Source organism: Hipposideros armiger, unplaced genomic scaffold (genome assembly GCF_001890085.2).
Source record: "Hipposideros armiger isolate ML-2016 unplaced genomic scaffold, ASM189008v1 scaffold_121, whole genome shotgun sequence".
Lineage (NCBI taxonomy): Eukaryota > Metazoa > Chordata > Mammalia > Chiroptera > Hipposideridae > Hipposideros > Hipposideros armiger.
In genome coordinates, this window is record NW_017731471.1 from 2,145,195 (window position 1) to 2,167,986 (window position 22,792).

General features: G+C 36.8%; 1 protein-coding gene across 4 annotated transcripts in view; it reads left to right on the forward strand.

Moving 5' to 3' along the window:
• The window catches only part of GPR174 (G protein-coupled receptor 174), an 81,822-nt gene that overhangs the window by 37,148 nt on the left and 21,882 nt on the right, over positions 1–22,792 (forward strand). Inside the window, exon 4 of one of the 4 annotated variants that reach the window (XM_019648166.1) lies at positions 8,833–8,867. The exons of the other annotated variants lie outside the window; for them this stretch is intronic. The gene's annotated coding sequence lies outside the window, so the exon portion shown is untranslated. The remainder of the gene's footprint in view (positions 1–8,832; positions 8,868–22,792) is intronic. 4 annotated transcript variants of the gene reach the window in all.

Sequence of the window (22,792 nt, forward strand, 5' to 3'; positions counted from 1 at the left end):
ACTTCTGTTTTTGTGTCATCCCTAAAAGAATGTTCTTTCACTCTGTGGGCCCTGGGAAGTACTGAGAGTCCTCACTAGTCACTTGTCCCACATTTGCTTGTCCACTTGGTAGATTACCAAGTGATGACCAGGTTCTCACAGTCTATGAATTTAATCCTATTGAACATGAAAGGCAGTGATTTATCAACTATTTGGTAGAATATAATATAATTTTTAATAGTGCCCTGTGAGTCATATTGGAGCATGAGGCAATGGAAAAATCATGCTGATCTTGTCTTTACTTACTATTTTGATATTATGTCCATCATGGACTTGTATTCATTTTGATTTTTAAAAAATATTGCTATTATTTGTCTTGTTAATGATAGCCATTCTAACTGGTGTGAGGTGATATCTCCTTGTGGTTTTTATTTGCATTTCTCTGATGACTAGTGATGCTGAGCATTTTTTCACATGTCTATTAGCCATGTGTATGTCCTCTTTGGAGAAGCTGTGGAGAAAAAGGAATCCTCATACACTGTTGGTGGGAATGCAGATTGGTGCAGCCACTATGAAAGGCAGTGTGGAGATTCCTCAAAAATATAAAAATAAAATTACCATATGACCCAGCCAACCCTCTCTTGGGCATCTACCCAGAAAATCTGAAAATATTTATCTGTAAATATATATGTGCTCCGATGTTCACTGCAGCTTTATTTACAGTGGCCAAGACATGGAAACAACCAAAGTGTGCTTTGATAGATGATTGGATAAAAAAGTTGTGGCATATATTCACAATGGAACACTGTTCTGCCATAAGAAAAGATGAAATAGTGCCATTTGCGACAACATGGATGGATCTTGAGATCATAATGCTAACTGAAATAAGTCAGACAGAAAAAGTCAACAACCATATGACTTCACTGATATGTGATATATAAAATTGAAAACAACAAAAGAACAAGAAAAACAAATGAAGAAACAAAACTCATAGATGCAGACAATAATTTAGTGGTTACCAGAGGGTAAGGGGGCAGGGGGTGGTAGATGAGAATAAAGTGGATCAAATATATGGTGATGGAAAGAGAACTGACTCTGGGTGTTGAACACACAATGTGATATATACATGATGCATTACAGAATTGAACACCCTAAATCTATGTAACTTTACTAACAATTGTCACCCCAATAAACTTTAATATAAGTAAATAAGTGAACAATATTGTTGGAAATATAAAAAAATATTTCACTAAAATATTAGGTATCCTGATTACTGAGTTCTTTGGCAACTCTTCAAATTTTGTGTCACTCACCTCACCTTAATCCTTTATTCCCATTTTGAAAGTAAGTCTATGTACAGATTACACAAATGATTTCAATGCTAAACTTTTATACACACACACACACACACACACACAAACATGCACGCACACACACGCAGATATGGGTCACTCTAGTTATAAAGTGGAGAGTGATATGAGTGTGTTGAGGAAGGGGATGCCATTAGCTCAGAACGAAGATTATAGTAGTTGTAGGTGAACCACATGAATATTAGGCAAGCTAAAAAGTCAATGAATCTTAGGTTAAGAACAGATTTGAAAGATGCAGATTTTAGAGAAGTGTAATTTTTTGTCATGTCTGCTTTTGGGTTCTTTGTATGGATGCCTACTCTTAAAAGAAGTGTATTATCATGCACCAGCCTAGATATCTAACCATTGTAAGGGGAAATGTCTAACACTTGAGCTCAGTTTAAATAATCATGAGAAAAATGGCTCCATAGATCACTTAAACATGGAGAAAATAGTCACATTCAATTATATACCTAATGAGAAGATTAGAGTTTTAATAATTAATACAACTACTTGTAGTGCACATATTCTCTGTATGTAAATGTGTGCATGTTTAACTTATGTATTTAGTATAAGGGTTTGTGTATATCTGGAAGTCAAATTGAAACAACTCCATCATTTTTTTTAGTTGCATTTTCTCATAAAAATGAAAAGAACCTCTGTTCAAGACCTCTTGAGACTTTTTCCCTGATGTAATCAGGATGAGTATAGTTGGAGAGCTCAGTGAGACAAGGAGAAAAAAAATCACAAGCATATTATGCTTGTAATACTCATAAATTCATGATTAATTGTAGGTGAAGTAGCCTACACAGCTAATGACATACTTCTATTAGAAGTAATTATCTGTTGGCTCAAGTAAAATTCTATAACTCCTTTGGAGGTGTTAACAAATGAAAGTACTGGTTGATCCTGAATCCTTGTTGTGGTATGAAATTCAAATTAACTGGAGAAAATTCAAATGCATTTTAATTTATTAATAACCAGGAAAGTCCTTATTCAAGATGCAACCTCAGGCTTGATAGAAAGAGAAATACTGAAGCACTACTACTAGCAAACAAACACAAAGGAAAACAAAATAACAACAATAAAAGCATTTATTAATAGGTGTGCAAAGATATCTATATAATGTGTTTTTATTATTTCCTCCTGAAGACATTAGCGGGCATTCAATCTTTGGTCACAGCATTTATGTATGCATATGTTATAGTTTTTTTACACTGTTCAAAATGTTAACAATTTGTTAATTTTATTTAATATATTTATATAGCATCACTATAGAAACTTAAAAATATTAACACGTTAAATACTCATAGAGGTAGGCACTGTTATCATCTCATTTTGCAGATGAGGCAACTGAGATGTAAAAATGTTTAAGTAGCTTGCTCGAAGTCACAAACTAGTCAGTGGCAGAGCCTGAATTTGAATCCAGGAAGACTGGCTAAAGAGTTCATGCTGTTACCAAGTACAAATGATGCCTCATTATTTAGAAAACATTTGTGTATTATGCAATAACTATATACACATGCAAAAGAACACATGTATATGTCATGGAATACCATGGCTATTTAAAACCAAGTTTGGGACACAAAACTAGCCTCAGCAAATTTAAGAAGACTGCAATTAAACCAAGCATATTTTCCAACCACAAACACTTAGAAATTGAAGATCGACTGCAAAAAGAAAGCAGGATAGAAACCCAGAAATATATGAAGATTAAACAACATGATACTAAAGAACAACTGGGTCAAAGAAGAAATAAAAGGAGAGATCAAAAGATACATAGAAACAAATGAGAATGAAAATACTTTATATCAAAATTGTCGGGGTGTGGCAAAAGCAGTATTAACAGGAAAATTTATATCTTTACAGGCTTATCTCCAGAAATAAGAAAAATTCCAAATAAACAACCTAACATTACATCTTACAGAACTAGAAAAAGAAAAACAAATAAAATCCAAAGTCAGTAGAAGGAAGAAAATAAAAAAAAGTAGAGCAGAAGTAAATGAAATATAGAAAAAAAAAAGACAATAGAAAAACATAATGAAACAAAGAGCTTATTCTTTGTAAAGATTAATAAAATTGACAGACCTCTGGCTAGACTCACTAAGAAAAAAAGACAAAGGACACAAATAAGCATAATGAGGAGAAGTTACAATGGGTACCACAGAAATACAAAGGATCATATTAGAATATTATGAAGGACTGTATGCCACCAAATTAAAGAACCTAGAAGAAATGGACAAGTTCTTAGAAAACCTCCTTTGATTGAATCATGAAAAACAAGAAAATCTAGATAGTAAGGAAATTGAAACATCAATTGTAAGGAAATTGAAACAATCATCAAAACCTCTCCCAAAGCAAAAGTACAGGACCAGATGGCTTAACCAGTGAATTCTACCAGATAGTCAAAGATGATTTAACACCCATCTTCTTCAAACTCTTCCAATCAATTGAAGAAGAGTCAATACTTCCTAACTCATTTTGTGAGGCCCACATTACACTGATACCAAAACCTGGTAAGGATAACACACACACACACACACACACACACACACACACACACAGAGAAAACTACAAACCGATATCTCTGATGAATACAGGTACAAAAATTCTAAACCAAATACTAGCAAATTGAATAAAACAATACATTAAAAAAAGTTATACATCACAATCAAGTGGGGTCATTACAGGGGCACAAGAATGGCTCAACACATGCAATTTGATCAATGTGACACACCACATAAACAAAATAAAGGATAAAAATCATATGATTATATCAATAGAATCAGAAAGACCATTTGACAAGGTACAACATCCATTTATAAGTAAAACACTTAATGAAATGGGTATAGAAGAAAAATACCTCAACACAATAAAGGTCATACATGCCAAACCCTCAGGTAACATCATATCTAATAATGAAAAATATAAAGCTTTTCTTCCAATGTGGCAGATTAGATAAACACTGTGCCTGTGTCCTTTCATGAACACATTAAAATTACAACTAAATTATCGAACAATCAACCTGGACAACCACCTCAAGTCAAGCAAAACAGAAGTCGCATAACTAAAATTATAAAGAAGCAGCCATGTCAATTCTGGTAGGAGGGGTGGAGGTGCAGAATGGACCCCAAACCTTCCTATAGTGGTTGAGACTCAGGAGGGATACACTGACTGAAAATATTTCCCCCAGGGGAGCGAGGGACCCTAGCTCCCCACACCAGGCTCCCCAGCCCAGAGTACTGGTGCCAGGAAGAGGAGTCCCCACAATGTCTGACTGTGAAAAACAATGGGGATTCCAATGGAAGGCTGTGGGAAACTCAGATGTCCTCTTAAACGGCCCACACACAGACTCACTCGCTTGCAGGCACTCACTTTGGGCTCCAGTGGAGGGGTCTTGACTTGGGGTGGGGGGTGCTCAGAGACATGCGGGGGAAGACTGAGGTGTGTGGCTTCAGGGGGAAGACTGGAGGACAGTTGGCATTATCCAGGCAGTTTCCTGCTAAGGGGTCCTTCTACCGTGCAGCCGGCAGGCAGGCACCATCTTTCCTAGGTTGAGCCCACCCCCACAGGCCAAATCTGAATTTGATTGGCTTGGTGAGCTCCACTTTTCCACTTTGCTGACTTAGCTGGGAGCCTGCTCCACCCAACTCCTGCACCACTGGAGGCACTTTCTCCACAAGCAGCCAGTCCCTCTCACATTGCACTCCTCTTGGAAAACTATCAGAGTCAATGGGCCCCAGGCAGGCAACCACCAACCACTGTTCTTGGTGTACTCTGAGACTTCTGTGGAGTCACTCCAGGCTCAGCACTGGCACCAAACCAGAATTTACATTAATCTGGTGACCACAACTCTTCCCAGTCTAGTGACCCCTTGAGACCCTGCCTCACCCAACTCACGTCTCCACAAGGATTTTTCAGAAGGTGAACTTTAAAGGTGCCAGCAGGTGGCAGCAGACATCCAGGTGTCATAATTTTTTGCAGTTATCCAGGCCTGGTACTGGTAGCACGTGCCCTTGGTTTGCAGCTTGGAATTTCCCATGTGCCTCCAGGGATTAGTACAGGCAGTAAACAACCAAGGATTGCTTTGTAGCTCTAACTAGGTAGACCCCAGCCAGTCACAGGTAATGATTGACCTAGGCTTGCACAGGAGCCCCTCCCAAGAAGCCCCATTACTAACATACTTGGAAGTTGGCTTCAGAACATAGCAAAGCACTGCCCAATTAGCCCCACAATTGGCACACAAAAAGCGTGGTCTCAACAGGCACCAGAAACCAGTGAGGCAAATCCCACTCAGTAAGGTAAGCCTCCCACAGAACTGCCCATAAGCTGTGGACATGGCCAAACCCCACAACCAATCCGCCTGAGGGTCAATCCCACCAACTGATATGCCAATAGCAATCAAGGCTCAACTATAACAGGAGAACACACACAAGTCACACAAGGGACACTCCTGGAGCACCCAGAGCAGGTGACCAGGAAGATTGTGTCACTGGGTCACACAGGACACCTACTACATAAGGTCACCCGGCCAAGACTGGGACACAAAGCAACCCTACCTAATACATAGAAACAAACACAGAGAGGCAGCCAAAATGAGGAAACAAAGTAATGCATCCCAAATGAAAGAACAGGAAAAAACTTCAGAAAAAGATCTAGACAAAATGGAGGCAAGCAACCTATGAAAGACAGAGTTCAAAAAACAGTTATAAGGATGCTCAGGGAACTTAGTGAGAACTTCAACAAAGAGATAGCAAGCATAAAAAAGGACACAGACACTACAAAAAAGAGCCAGTCAGAAATGAAGTATATAATAACTGAAATGAAGAATGTACTAGAAGGAATCACCAGCAGATGAGATAAAGAAGAGGATTGAAGCAGTGATTTGGAAGCCAAGGTAACAGAAAATACCCAATTGGAACAGCAAAAAAAAAAAAAAAAGAATAAAAAAATTAGAATAGTTTAAGAGACCTCTGGGAGGTACCCGAAGGAGAAGAGGGAAAGCAAGGGATTGAGAACCTATTTGAAGAAATAATGACTGAAAACTTTGTAACCTGGTGAAGGAAATAACATACAAGTCCAGGAAATGCAAAGTCCCAAAAGGGATAAATCCAAACGGGCCCTCATTTAGACACATTATAATGACAACAGTTAAAGACAAAGAGAAAAAATCCTAAAAGCAGCAAGAGAAAATTTTAGGGACGCTCCCGTAAGATTGTCAGCTGATTTCTCAGCAGAAAGTTTGCAGGCCAGAAGGGATAGACACAAAATATTCAATGTGATAAAAAGCAAGGATCCAGAATCAGTTCTCTTTCCATCATCATATATTTGATCCCCTTTTTCCACTTTTACCACTGATTCTGGGTGGTGAACACACAATGTGATATATAGATGATGTACTATAAAAATTTGCACTTGAAACCTATATAATTTTACTAACCATTGTGATCTCAATAAATTTAATAAAAAAAAAGAAAGGAAAGCAAGGACTTCCGACCAAGGCTACTCTACCCAGCAAGGCTATCATTTAAAATCGAAGGAGAGGTAAAGAGCTTCCCAGACAAGAAAAAGCTAAAGAGGTTTATCGCCACTAAATCAGTATTGCAAGGAATGTTACAGGGACTTATTTAAGATGGAAAAAAGTCAAAATTATGAATAATAAAATGGCAATAACTTCATATCTATCAACAATTACTTTCAATGTAAATGGATTAAATGCTCCAATCAAAAGACATTATGCTAAGTGAAATAAGTCAGTCAGAGAAAGACAAATATCATATGATCTCACTTATACGTGGATTCTAAGGAACTGAATGGATGGGAGAAGTGGATGGAGATAGTCTCAGAGACACAGAGGAAGAACTGAGGGTTGTTAGTTGGGAGGGGGTGGGGATGAAGGAGAGGGGAAGGGATGAGACAATACAAATTGGTAATTGTAATATGGCCTCAGGGATAGAAAAAGATAGGCCGAGGAATACAATCAATAACGTTGTAAGCATTTCTTAGGGGGCCAGATGGACCAATGCCCTTTTGGGGAGTCCACTTCATAGTTGATGTGGAGGCCTTACCACCGCATTGTATTTCTGAAACTGATGTTGAATAATACTGTATGTCAACTATAATTATATATACATATAACCTCGGGACACGGAGTAGAGTGCGGGAACGGATTCAATGGAATTGTAATAGATAAGCATGATTTGAAGGTGGGGGGGGCGAGAAATGGGGGAGGGGGGTTGTTACTTTGTGAGGGTGAAAAGGGTAACTATTGCATTGTTCTGTACACCTGAAACTAACAATAAATAAAAAAAAATAAATAAATAAAATAAAAAAAAGAAATGACAAAATTGGTGAAAAAATATAATTATTGCATTATTCTATACACCTGAAACTAATAATAATGATAATAATAATAATAATAATAATAAAAGATAGAATTGCTCCACTGAAAAAAAAAAAGACATAGGAGGGCTGAATGGATAAGAAAACAAAACCCTTACATATGCTGCATACAAGAGACTCACTTCAGATTGAAAGACACACACTGACAAAAAGTAAAGGGATGGAAAAAGATATTTCATGAAAATGGAAATGAAAAAAACAAACAAAAAAACCTCTCAAGAAGTAGCTAGTCATTTAATTTTCATTCCAGCGAAATAGAGCAATAAAAAACCAACATGATATTGCAAATAATGCCATTTTTTATCCAGATGTGGTACATATATAATGGAATATTAATTGGCCATAAAAAAGAATGAAATCTTACCATTTGTGACAACATGGATGGTCCTAGAGGGTGTTATGCTAAGTGAAATAAGTCAGACAAAGGAAGAAAAATGCCATATGATTTTACTTATATGTGGAATCTAAAACACAAAATAAATGAAGAAACAAAACAGAAACAAACACATAGATGTGAGAACAAAATGATGGTCACCAGATGGAAGAGGAGTTTGGGGGTATGAATGAAAAGGGTGAAGAGATTAAGATATATAAATTGCCAGTTATAAAAATTGTAATGGAAATGTAAAATACAGCTTAGGGAATATAGTCAATAATATTGTGGTAACTATGTATGGTGCCAGATGGGTATAAGACTTATCAGGATGATCACTTTGAAACATACATAAATGCCTAATTATTATGTTATACACCTGAAACTAATATTGTATATCAATTATAATTGAAAAATAAATCAATAAAATAAAAGTACCATTAACTGAAAATAATCCTTTTACTTATTGTCACCAGTTTCAGTTTATTAATAGAAATACTTGTTTCTTTAGCCTTTCACAAGGTACATTTAAGGAAAGGGATTAGAAATAAACTCAGCCTAGGACAAATTAATTCCCTAGGCCTACAGGTGGCCAGAAGTCCAGCTTAACTTTCCAAGTGGATAGTGACTTAAAGAGATAAGCAATTGGCCTATGTGAGAAATAAAAGTGAGCAAACCAGAAGGTAAATTTCATAAGAAAAAGTATATATTATCTTTTTACAATTGCAGGTTTTGGGATCAGTGCTTGTTCAACATACTTTCAGGTACTTGGTGAGTCCCCTGGCTACGGTGGAAGAGGGACTTCTCATTTCCTGCACTGAGGGCAGCAGGCTGTGGTAGAAAAAATAAAAATAGCACCACATTGCCACAAAGAAATGTGTTGCACTCCATTCTGGTGTGTGTGTGTGTGTGTGTGTGTGTGTGTGTGTGTGTGTGTGTGTGTTGGGGAGCTGATACTTTTTTAACCTGACTTCCTTTTATTTGTACTTCTTTTGATCATAATACAATGTGGCTGCTTAAATGTATATTCTCAAGAGTAGATTTAAAAAAAAAGCAATAACGTGTTTTCAGTCTTATACCATAGTACAAGATCATAGCTTGCAGATAAGATGGTAAATTTGTAGTTGGATGATTTTCAAAGTGTTAAATGGACATTGACCTTTTGGAGGCCACTGTTGCTGTGAAAGATGTGTTTTATCTTTAATTGTTTTTGAAGTTTCTTCAATTTGACTCCCAATCATTTAAGGAAATACATTTTGTGTATTTTTGGGAAACTACAGAGGAAATTCTAATTAGTTCAATAGGATAGCATTTAGAACACTTATTTTATTCATTGGTAGATTACTAATAAGGAAGAGAAAATGTTCCTGTTTGGAAAAGCAAATCTATAAAGAAAAACAATTAGATGTACTTCTCAGTAAATGAAAAAAAGGAAAGTTCTTTAAGAATCAGCCTTTGTAATCTCCAAATGCTTTGCAGTAGCCAATATCAATGATTAAAACAATAACTCAGAATTATTAAATGTGTGTTTAGGTTTTATAACTTGAAGAGCCTTTAAATGGCATACAGCAAAAATTACACAGAACTGTATAACTGGGAAAAAAAATGGTTCTCCAAACATTCAGGGGCATTTGTATTATCCATTTAATAGATATTTCCTAACTGTCAGCTAATGGACAATCCTTTAGTACAGTTATATTCTAAGTGTTGTGAGAGATACACAGGTGATTAGGAAAAAGTCCCCATTGTCAAAGAGCTTACAATCTAGTGAAAATATAGACGACTAATTATGCCTTGAGATAGGATGAAACACATCAGGCTATAATAGAGGCACAAGCAATATGCTATGGGAAGTCAAAGGAAAGAGGTAATTCTAATTTGAATGCATCAAGGAAGTCTTGTAGGAAGATATTAGCTAATCAAAATACTCCTTTCTATCAAGAATTTTCCTATCCAAGTGGGAATGTAGAGATGGGGGAGTGGAACATAAAAACCTTCAGGCTAAATTAAAAGACAGAGACATCAAGGTACATGATGTATTCAAGTCCAGCCTGGCATCATGATGCCTAGAGCATTTGGAACAATATAATAAGAGATCAGGCTAAAAAGAGAAAATAGAACTTTGAATGTCAGATTTTTAGGTCAGAATGTGGACACTTGAAGAAATTTTGCACAAGTGCATGATATGCTTCAACTTATATTTGGTAAACACATCTGCAGAAATATTTAGTCTAAAATAAGAAAGTTATGCCATTTAACAATAAAAAGGAAGTAGAGCTGTTACTCATGTCAAAATATTGTAAACAGAGATAACATGTAAATGTTTGTTTTTCCTTCTGAAATACTGCCGGTTGTTACTAATACTGTGCTAGAAAGGTATAACAAATTTGCATTTGCCAGAGGAGATTCCTTATTTGCTTGCCTATTAATTTTAGCTAGAAGATGCCACTCTATCCTTTGAGTCAACCCAAAATAGAAACTCATAGTATTTTTGTAGGAACGCCTGTAAAAGATTTTGGAAGAAGGGTTTTTCTGAGCTTCTTAGATACTTTTCAACTCATACTACAAGAAAAGAATGGATGGTATATATTTTGCTTTTAAATCCAAGGAACAAGATCACACAACATTGACCTTTCCAGTCTTGCTTCATTATGTTTCAATCTTGAATTGTATTACTTTTCACTCCAGTGAAATAAGGAATCATCAAAAATGAACCAAATATTGCAAATAATGCCATTAACTAAAAAAATTATTTTATTTAGTAACAGAGCATGCTATGCTGTGAACACCGTATGCAAAATTACACTCAAATATTGCTTATGCTCCAAGTTCCAGGACTTAACGTGATCCCAGGCTTGACTTAAGATTGGATCTGTGATCCTTTAGAACAATTTAGCCTTTACCTAGAGAAGAGTAAAATTTCTAGGTCTTTGTGAATCTAGTACCTAAAAATTGGTGTGGGAAGAACAGAGTTTGTCATATGAAAGGGTCCAATCTGGCACAGTTTTCACCACCTCCTTTCAATCAATATACTTGATGGCATCTCAGACAAATGTGACAATAGTTCTGATGAGAATCTACAATATAATTTGATATTTGATGTTTGATGTTTCATACCTTGGGCATCCTTATTCCACACATGGGCTAGAGAGATCTCCAAGTGAATATGGTATTATGTGGGTTCTTGGATCATGGGTACAGTTGATTTGGCACCAAGATCTTTGAGGTTAGTCTAGGACTTTCCCCATTTTATCCTTGTAACCCTCCTTTTGGAGACAGTTTCAGAGCAACAGATACCTACTCCTCTAACACTTTATAGTTATAGCTCTTTTCCCAAATGTGGTGGCTTACAAATGCAGGAGAGTCTTGGAAGGAGATGCGTTAAAAATGGTGTGCCACCCTCTCTGCTTCCACCTAAGCTAAAGGGTGCATACCTGTCATACTGTTCCCATCACTGGTGGAAGATCGTCAAGGAATCCAGTCACCTTTTTTGATGACAGTTTAGTGTCAGTAACTAGAAAGATACCTCAAAGAGCCAAGAGTTTCCAGAATACTCAGTTTGCTTCTAATCAGGAGGGTTGTGCTGCTGGAAGGAGAAATGTAGGATTACAGTAATGGTTCTTAGCATGTGATCACTCCTTGACTAGTAATTCAAGGATATGGGAGGCTTATTTATTTATTTATTTTATAAATGTTATTCCTTTCTCTTTTTTTTAAAGAATTTTATTGGGGAATTGGAGAGAGGGACAGTGTTAGGGAATTGGGGAAGGGTAACATTGTGTTTTTCCAGGACCCATCAGCTCCAAGTCAAGTTGTTGTCTTTCAATCTTAGTTGTGGAGGGTGCAAGCTCAGCTTTAAGTCCAGTTGCCGCTTTCAATCTATTTGGGGGACGGGGTGGACATAGTCCACCATCCTATGTGGGAGACAAATTGGCAGATTTGTTGCACACTAAGCCATCCGGCCTCTCGTCAGCAGCTCACGGCTGCTCAGCTCAAGGTGCCGTGTTCAATCTTAATTGTGGGGGTGGGGCACAACCCACCATCCCATGCGGGACTCAAACCTTCAACCTTTCTGCTAAGAGCATGTGCTTTCACCAGCTCAGTGGCAGCACAGCTCGGGCGCAGCTCACTAGCCCATGAGGGAATCTAACTGGCAACCCTGTTGCTCAGAGCACTCACTCTTAACCAACTGAGCCCCTCAGCCGGCCCCCAGGAGGCTTATTTTTTGAAGTTAGGGACAAAGTAGACTCTTTTAAAGTTTTGCTTAAATTGTAGGATCTACTTTCTAAGCATAGAAATCATGGTAGAAGATTGAGAATTAACCAACTAAAATCCTGTACAAAAGACATAGTTTTAAAGAACCAGAAAATAAGACAGGTTTGACAAAGAGAAGAGCCAATAGAGGCTTATATTCAATCAACTGGGACAGCAGTGTTTAATGCAGCGGTTCTCAACCTTCCTAATGCCGCGACCCCTTAATACAGTTCCTCATGTTGTAGTGACCCCAACCATAAAATTATTTTCATTACTACTCTATAACTGTAATTTTGCTACTGTTATGAATCGTAATGTAAATATCTTTCTTGTTTTCCGGTGGTCTTAGGCAACCCCGGTGAAAGGGTCGTTTGACCCCCAAAGGGATCGTGACCCACAGGTTGAGAACCGCTGGCTAATGTCTTGTATCCCTCTCTCATATCTGCCTCAAAGCCTAATCTAAGGATAGGATCTATTATCTGTCATTTAAAATCCATGAATTGGATCTCCATATTTTAGATTTATTACCTTGCTCTTGGGATATCAATTGTTCTATGGGAATTTTAAAAGTAATTACTGAGGGTTTAATGGGTACTTTTGGGGGTAGTTACTAAGGGCTACACTATTCCTTTTTGTCACTTGCATTTTATTTTTTTATTTTTTATTTTTTTATTTTTTTTAGCTGAGCCATCCCGCCACCTGTTGGCAGCTCACGGCTGCTCAGCTCGGGCTGACTCGAACCGCTGTTGCTCAGAGCTCAAACTCTTGAGCGAGCTCTTAACCAACTGAGCCACTCAGCCGGCCCTTTTGTCACTTGCATTTTAGTATTTAAAATCTTAAGTTTTAAACCATTTTCCATCAGGATTATTTATTCAGTTTATGAAGATCCCAGTGTCTGCTGGGAGGTTTCTATATTAATCTTTTGTTCTTTAAAACCAAACGTTATAGATTTTGGATAATATAATGTGGAGAAATGGCCCCAAAATATAAGTAAAACAAAAGTAGCATGAACTATTAAGCACCAAGACTAGAAAAAGCTGATTTATTAACTGAGCTGAAAGGCAAAGTATGCAAAAGCTCTGGGATCTATTGCACATGATCCAGAAATTCTGAGTTTTTGTGGGGTACTGACATTACCCAGGAAAAGTTGCCATGTTTAACTTCCTGGACTCCATCTTCAAATGTGGAAGTCTTGCATTCCAAGCCTAAACTCTCTGTAAAGCAAAAGGCTTATGCCTAAGAAAAAGGAGTTTGGACCCCAGCCGATAACTGGGAAGGAATTTTTCCTTTCTTTTTGCTTAAAGGAGGTTTTTTTGGCAACTCTTGAAATTACACTACATTAGGTAGCTACCTATACCCCAAGTCAAGGCCAACACTGGGGTGAGGCTTTGGAGACTGGTATAATTTTCCAATCCACTCGCTCTTTTTACCATACCCCATATGTTTGGTTTATAGCTCCACTTTTGCAGCCTATTAATCCTATGAGGAAGTGTATAGGGCACATGCTCAAAGAGAAAATTGCAAGAAAAGGACTGCAAAACAGTGAAAAGGGCCAGAAGGACTTGATTATCTTGGACCTTAGCTTGTTTTATGTAAGCTTGGAAGCTTATAACTTTCCTTAAAAAGTTTTTTTCTTTTCCAATGTTCATGTCTGGTCTAAGGCACAAGGTGAACATTCAGAAGAGCTGAGGAAAATCCCCACAGCCATGTCAGCACTGAGAACAGAAAATACTATGTGCTGTTTTCCCACTGTAACATACCTTGTGATCTTCTCATCTCTGCTACAAAGTGAAAATATTTGAAATTTAATGTGTAAAATGGAACTTTGTAAAATGGTGACTTGTGTTTTAAATAGAAAGTTAGGATACACATACTCAGAGTGGTAAAAACAGCAGCTACTACTAGCCAGATATTTGGCTACATTTAATTCTAAACTGTGTGCTCAGTGTTTCATAGGACCTAGCAAAAGTGATTTATTACTTTCTCTAGTATTTTAACCATGTATAAATAAAGATTTGAGATCAAATATGAATCAGAAGTTAAATAATAGTCAACAAACTAGAGCTATATTCAAAATGTTAACAAAAGAACATAGCGTATATAAGACATAAAGGGATCTTTCCATTATGTTGAGTTCTGATCTAGATGTTCAAGAAACTTATTTGAATCTAATGGAGTAGCTACTACATGCAAAGCAGCTGGACACTTTAGGGGTGGAAGATTATAAGTCAATAAAACATATAACATGATCTTTGTTGGTAAAGACCTCACAATTTTGTGGAATGGATAAGAAGGAGGCATACTTCTAGAACAAACAAAGTACTATGAGAGTTCACAGGTGGGTATGATCACAACTAGGTAGAGGATAATGAAAGGCTTCATGAAAAAGGTCACATTTTTGTTTTGTTGCCTTGGAGGATAGGCAGGATTTCAATAGGTAAAGATGGGATAGAACATTTTAAGCAGAGGGAAAATTGAGAGCAGAGGCAATGGAGATAGGAAAGCACAGTGAATGCCAGTAAGGACTTAAGTTGGCTATGGAGTTTAACAAAATTACTGAACTGATATTTGTATTGCCCTTTATGTAGCAAGGAAATCTTCATATTTGAAGATTCCCTGATTTGGTTCTCTAGGAAGTTTGTTAAAATGTAGATGCTTTGGTTCCATCCTTTGGTATTTAAGATTTAGTGCATCTGAGAGTATTCATTTCAACACGCACTCCAGCTAGTCCAGGGACCATGTTTTGAGAATCCTTCCTAAGAAAAAGGGAAATAATAAAAATAAAAACCTATAAATCATGTGGATAAGAGCCAGATCCCAAGAGCTGGGAGCTGTTAAGGAACAAACTAACATTTTTTTAAATGAGTGGTAGGAACAAGGAAGTGGATAGTGACTAAAGTACTTGCTAATTATCAGTACAGATTTCATTAGCCTCTGGGGTCGCCCATCCCTAATCAATACCAGTTTGGTCTCCAGGATATGAAATGGTTACAAGCTAGGATGTCCATGGAAAGACAGTGTGGCTCGACATTTTTCACTGATGATGTGAGGTAGAATGATGACCTTCTTACTGTCTTCATGTAATTAAGAGTACTACTCAGAGCAGAGAAACAAGATGCACTATCTGTTGGAAAGGAAATGGTCTTCAGAGGTCAGCAGAGACATTTAGATTCAGCTAGTGAAAGAACTTTCTGGAACAATGGCACTGCTCACAATAACTCCATTGTTTGTCCACATATAGGTATTTTCCCCTTCATGAAGTTGGCCGATGGGGGAATCATAGAATAATAAAAAATAAAAGAATTTGTGAGCCTGATTGGATGTGGTATCCAGGCAGAACACCCTCCTTTAGAATAAATAAATAATTCCAATGGAACATTTAGTAGGTCAGAACTGGTGAATTTCCTAGGAGAATCAACCAGGCAAAGACTTTCTAAAGCAGCAGTTCTCAACCTTCTTAATGCCACGATGCCTTAATACAGTTTCTCATGTTTTGGTGACCCCCAACCATAAAATTATTTTTGTTGTTACTGTATAACTGTAATTTTGCTACTGTTATGAATCGTAATGTAAATATCTTTTTGTTTTCCGATAGTCTTAGGTGACCCCTGTGAAAGGGTTGTTCCACCCCAAAGGGGTCATGACCCGCAGGTTGAGAACTGCTGTCTAAAGTATTTTATTACTGTGTTATAGTCAGCTCTTTACCTAGATGCAGTTGCTGGACAGGTTTCCTGGAAAGACTGTAAGCTATTTTACTTGAAGATTTTCAGAAGTGAAAAAGAAGTTTTGAGATTTTTCTGTGTGTGCTGATAATAACCAGGAAGAAATTGTCCAGCTCTCTTCTAGCCAACATTTGTGATTACTCATGTATCATAATGGTACAATTGCCCCTCTATACACATGCACACATCTTGTTAAGCCCCACATGATATGCAGTGACTTGCAGCACTAGGTCTACTTTTCTTTGGCTTACTAAAATATTTTTCTAACCAGAACTCTAAAATAAAGTTGGCTTTTGAGCAAGTGATTGCCTATGACTATGATTGGATGGTTGCATGGCAAGGCTCTGTATCCCAAAATAAAATCTCTACTTGCCACTAATGTGTCTCAAAGACCATCATTTGAAATTAGGTCATTTAATGATCTAGTATTTTTTTATAATTAAAAAATACAATTTATTGAGCACCTACTATATGCCAGGTATAAACTTTCTCTGCTAGCTTTTTAAAAAAATTGGTTGGAGGTGTACAAAACAATGTAATAGTTAGACATTTACACCCCTCGCAAAGTGATAACACCCCTCCCTCAATCTACTACCCCTCTGACATGGTATATCACTGTTACAGTTCCATTGACCCTATTCCCTATGCTGTACTCCACACCCTGTGTATATATAATTATAGTTGACATTCAGTATTATCCAGCTTCAGCTTTAGGTGTACGCTGCAGTAGCCAGGCATCTACGCCATCCATGAAGTGGTCTCCCTAATAAAACAAGTACCTACCTGACACTGTACAAAACCTTTACATTATTCATTATATCCCCCAAGCTGTCTTTTGTATCCCTGTGGCAAGTTTGTGGTTACCAATTTGTGCTTTCTAATCCCTTCACCTTCTCCCTCATCCCCATCCCCCTTCCATCTAGCAACCCTCAGATTTTCTTCTATATCTCTGAGACTGTGATTAATTTGCTCTTTATTCCATTCTTTAGATTCCACATATAAGTGAAATCATATGGAATTTGTCTTTCTCTGTCTGACATATTTTGCTTAGCATAATGTTCTCTAGATCCATCCATATAATTGAAAATGGTAAAATTTCATTCTTCTTTATGGCTGAGGAATACTCCATTGTATAAATGTGCCACAGTTTCTTAATCCAGTTATCTATCGATGGGCATTTAGGTTGTTTCCATGTCTTGGCTATTGTAAGTAGCACTGCAATAAACAAAGGTGTGCATATATTTTTTTGAATTAGTGTTTTGGATTTCTCTGGATAGATACCCAAGAGTGGAGTTGCTGGATCATAAGGTAGTTCCCTTTACAATTTTTTGAGATACCTCCATACTGATTTCCATAATGGATGCACCAATCTGCAATCTAACCAACAGTACACAAGCATTCCCTTTTGTCCACAAACTCGTCAGCACTTGTTGTTTGTTGATTTATTTATGATAACCATTCTGACCAGAGTGAGGTTGTATCTCATTGTGGTTTTTTTTTTTAAGATTTTTATTGGGGAATTGGGGGATGGGAACAGTACTGGGGAAGTGGGTGAAGGGGAAGAGACCAGTTGCTGTCCCTTTGTTCTTCGGTCTAGCTGTGGAAGATGTTGCTTCACTGGCCCAAGTTGGCACCATTATTGCGCTCTTCCTGGGTGGGGCAGATCAGTCGCCGGCTTCTGGACAGCCACTCACGGTGGCTTGAGGGCCGCCCACGCTGGCTGCTGGCTACACATGGTAGCCCGTGGCAACCCACTGCAGCAGGGGCTGCAGCCTACCCGTCACCGACGACTCAGGGCAGCCCAGCTCCAGGTTGAGCTGTTGTTCAGCATCTTAGCTGTAGAGGGCAGTATCACTGGCCCTCATGTGTGGGATCCGAACCGGGGCTCTCTGGCGTCCCAAGCCATTTCTTAACCATCGTGCCACTCGGCCGGCCCTCATTGTGGTTTTTATTTGCATTTCTCTAATGAATGATTTAGTATTTTTAATAATTCACTTTCCTTTATTAAAATAAAGAAACACATTTATGGGGGAAAGTATAACATCTTCATAGATAACAACATCATTCTCAGAGGAAGTCTCAGTAAAATGACATGGAAGGTTTACCTGATCCTCAGTTGAACCAGTTTTTTGCTGGATAAGCAACCAAAGACATAATATTGCTAGAAAATACTCTTGAACGACATCAAGAGTAAAATTTAGTGAAATTTCAAGTATGGACAAACAGATACCTATTCATAAATAAAAATAAAATCTCCCCAGGAAAACTCCATATGAAACAGTTTCTGACCTGTAGATTGGTAAAAATAAGGTTAAATTTAGGAAGCCATCAATTATATTTTTCTTTCTTCTTTTTTCCACTTATCAAGTAAGTAAAATTAAAAAAGAATAGATCTTGAAGCAGGAAAAAAATTGCTCAAGGTGTCCGACATGTCCCTTCAAATAAATATCTCATTCAAAACTGGAGTCTGTTCTACTCTCTGTTACAATATGGATTGTTTCTTGAAATACTGCCATTTGTGACAACATGGATGGATTTTGAGATTATCATGTTAAGCAAAATCAGTCAGTAAAAGTTGAGAACCATATGACTTTACTCATATGTGGGATATAAAACTGAAAGCAACAAACCAACAAGGCAAATTAACAAAAACTCATAGATACAGGCAACAGTTTAGTGGTTACCAGAGGATAAGGAGGGAGGAGGTTGTAGAAGAGGGAAAAGGGGATCAAATATATGGTGATGGAAGGAGAACTGACTCTGGGTGGTGAACACACAATGTGATGTATAGATGATGTATTATAGAAATGTACACTTTAAACCTATGCAATTTTACTAACCAATGTCACACCAATAAATTTAATAAAAAATTTTGAAAGGCAAAACAAACCCAATATGGATTCTTATTGAGGAAGAAAGATCACAAAAAATAGTGGTATGCTCTCAAAAAATGCCTCCTTTGTCTTTTGTCTCCACCGCTCTTAAAGTAGTGTTTACATTCATTATAGCACAGCTGACTAGGGATTTTTTCATGTTTGAAAAACTTTGCAATCATCCTTAGCAACTTTTCCTACTAGAAAATTATGTTATATAAACAAAAAAAGCATCATAAGGTCTCACAGAAGGACGCCAGAGAAATCTTAAGGGAGATGCTATATTCACGAGTATTTCAAAGTTACAAGCTAAGACATACTAATGAAAATGAATTAAATGTGGCCAATAAGAGTATGACCAACAGGAAAAGTACAGACTTCAGGAGGATAGTCTCAGCTTTAAGTTCACTTCTTTTAAGCAGATATGTTCTTAATATTTTAGTTGGTTCTCCTCTTTTGTATGTATAGAGTACACTATATATTGCCTATGATCATTTTTCATATTTTATGGCAACTATCATTCTTACTCACTAGACTATAAGGTCCAAAATGACAGATATCATCTGGATTTTTCCACTATCTATATCCTCAGTACTAAGCATGGTGCCTGGAAAATGATAGATGTTGAATAATAGTTGCTGAATAAATATTGGATGAACACACCACATTCCAAACATAGCACTAGGTGCTCTAAGAGATATAGATGTGTATAAGAACCAGCCTCTGACTTCAAGAAGTTTCTGGCCTAGTTGTTGGGGAGTGAAATGTGTAGGGAAGCAGGGGTCATAAATAAGACACAGACACAAATTACCTTCAAAAAGGAGAGGAAGTTAGGTACTTTAAGAGAGGTATAAATGGGGATTTTTTAAAAAGGGGCCAGCATAACAGTCTTGAATTAACCACAAAAGTTTTCATGAAGAACAGGACATCTGAGAAAGCCTTTACAAATAGGTAAGACTGATATGCTATATATCTATATCTATGTCTATATCTGTATCTATCTATATCATATATATATGCAAATTCTGTTTGGGGAAAACATCTCTTTTGAACATTAAGGATCTCAGTGTGGCTGGAGTGCTAGACATATTAGGGGAGTACTAGGAGGCAAAGCTGTAAAGGTAGATAACACCGTATTTAAGGAAACCATTGACTGCCAGACTATGTACTCTTTGACTTATTGGGCAATAGAACGTCATTAATGCTTTTTATTTACGTTTAAAAATTTTTCAATTATAATTAACATTCGATATTACTTTGTATTAGTTTCATATAGTGGAACTAATTAGTTACAGCATAGAGTTTAGACATTTGTCTAATTTATGAAGAGATCTCCTGATAAGTCTAGTACTCACCTGGTGTTACACATAGTTGTTGCAATATTATTGACTATATACTCTATGCTGTACTTTACATCACCATGACTATTTTGTAACTACCAATTAATACTTCCTAATCCCTTCACCTTTTCACCCAGCCCCCCAACACTTCTCCCATCTGGTAACCATCAGTTTTTTCTTTCTGTATCTATGAGTCTGTTTCTGATTTTTGTTTGTTTGTTTGTTTGTTTTGTTCTTTAGATTCCACATATAAGTGACATCATATGGTATTTGTCTCTCTGTCTGACTTATTTCACTTAAAATAATACCCTCTAGTTCCATCTATGTTGTTGCAAATGGTAAAATTTCTTTTTTCAATGGCTGAGTAATATTCAATTTATAGTCATATATGTACTGCATCTTCTTTATCCAGTTATCTATTGATGGGCATTTTGGTTGCTTCTGTATCTTGGCTATTGTAAATAATACTTCAGTGAACATAGAGGTGTATGTATCTTTCAAATTAGTGTTTTGGATTTCTTTGGATGAATACCCAGATGTGGAATTGCTGGGTTCATAAGGTAGTTCTATTTTTAATTTTTTGAGGAAATTTTATACTATTTTTCATAGTGGATACACCAATTTGCAGTCCCACAAACAGTGCATGAGCTTTCCTTTTTTTCCATATCCTTGCCAACACTTGTTTTTGATTTATTGATGATGGCCATTCTGACAGGTGTGAGGTGATATCTCATTGTAGTTTTAATTTGTGTTTCTCTGATCATTAGTGATATTGAGCATCTTTTCATGTGTCTATTGGCCATCTGTATGTACTCTTTAAAGAAATGTCTATTCTTGTCCTCTGTCCACTTTTTAATTGGATTGTTTGTTTTATTGATGTTGAGTTGTATGAGTTTTTTATAAATTTTTGATATTAAGACCTTATCAGATGTATCATAGGCAAATATCTTCTCCCATGTAGCAGCATGTCTTTTGTTTTCTTTCTTTTTTTTGATGGTTTTTTTGCTGTGCAAAACTTTTTATTTTGATGTAGTCTTATTTATTTATTTAGTTAGTTAGTTACTTTTGTTTTGTTTTCCCTGCTCAAGGAGATATATTAGAAAAAATATTACTAAAGGCAATGTCGGAGAAAATACTGCCTATGTTTTCTTCAAGGAGTTTTATGGTTTTGGGTGTTACATTTAAGCCTTTAATCCATTGTAAGCTTATTCTTGTATATAGAGTAAGAAGTTGGTCCAGTTTCATTTTTTGCATGTATCAGACCAGTTTCCCCAGTGCCATTTATTGAATAGATTGTCTTTACACCAGTGTATATTCTTCATATACCCCAAAGTATATTCTATATACTTGGTCATAGGTTAAATGACCATATAGGTGTGGGTTTATTTCTGGGCTCTCTATTCTGTTCCATTGATCTGTGTATTTGATTTTATGCCATACCATGCTGTTTTGATTACTACAGCCTTGTAGTATAGTTTGATATAAGGTAGCACAGTACCTTCAACATTTTTCTTTTTCAAGATTGCTGTGGTTATTCAGGGTCATTTATGGTCCCACATATATTTTAGGATTATTTGTTCTTCTGTAAAAAATGCATTATTATTTTGATAGGGATTGCATTAAATCCATAGATTATTGTGGGTAGTATGGACATTTTAACTATGGTATTCTTCCTATCCATGAGCACATATATATGCTTCTTCTATTTCTTTTTTTTTTCTTTTTAGCTGAGCCATCCTGCCACCTGTTGGCAGCTCAGCAGCAGCTCAGCTTAGGCTGGGACTCGAACTGGCAACCCTGTTGCTCAGAGCTTGCACTCTTGAGTGAGCTCTTAACCAACTGAGCCCTTGGCCGGCTCTGCTTCTATGTCTTTCTTCAGTTCTTATAATTTCCCAAGTACAGGTCTTTTACCTCCTTGGTTAAATGTATTCTTAGGATTTTATTTTTTAATACTATTATGAATAGATTGTTTTCTTAATTTACCTTTCTGAGCGTTCACTATTGGTGTATAAAATGCAATTGATTTCTGAATAATAATTTTGTATCCTGCTATTTTACTAAATTCATTTATCAGTTCTAACAGTTTTCTGGTGGAATCTTTGGGGCTTCCTATATGTAGTATGATATCATCTGCAAATAATGAGTTTTACTTCTTGCTTTCCAATTTGCATGTCTTTAATTTCTTTTTCTTGTCTGATTGCTGTGGCTAGGACTTTCAATTCTATGTTGCATAAAAGTGGTAAAAGTGAACATCCTTGTCTTGTTCCTAGGATTCTTAAGGAGAATGCTTTTAGCTTTTCCTCATTGAGTATGCTATTAGCTGTGAGTTTGTCATCTATGGCCTTTATTATGCTGAGATAGGTTCTCTCTTTTATTTTTTTAATTAGTTTTTTTTAAATATTTTTATTGGGGAATTGAGGGGATGGGAACAGCGCTGGGGAATTGGGGGAAGGGGAACAGACAAGTTGCTGTCGTTTTGTTCTTCAGTCTAGTTGTGGAG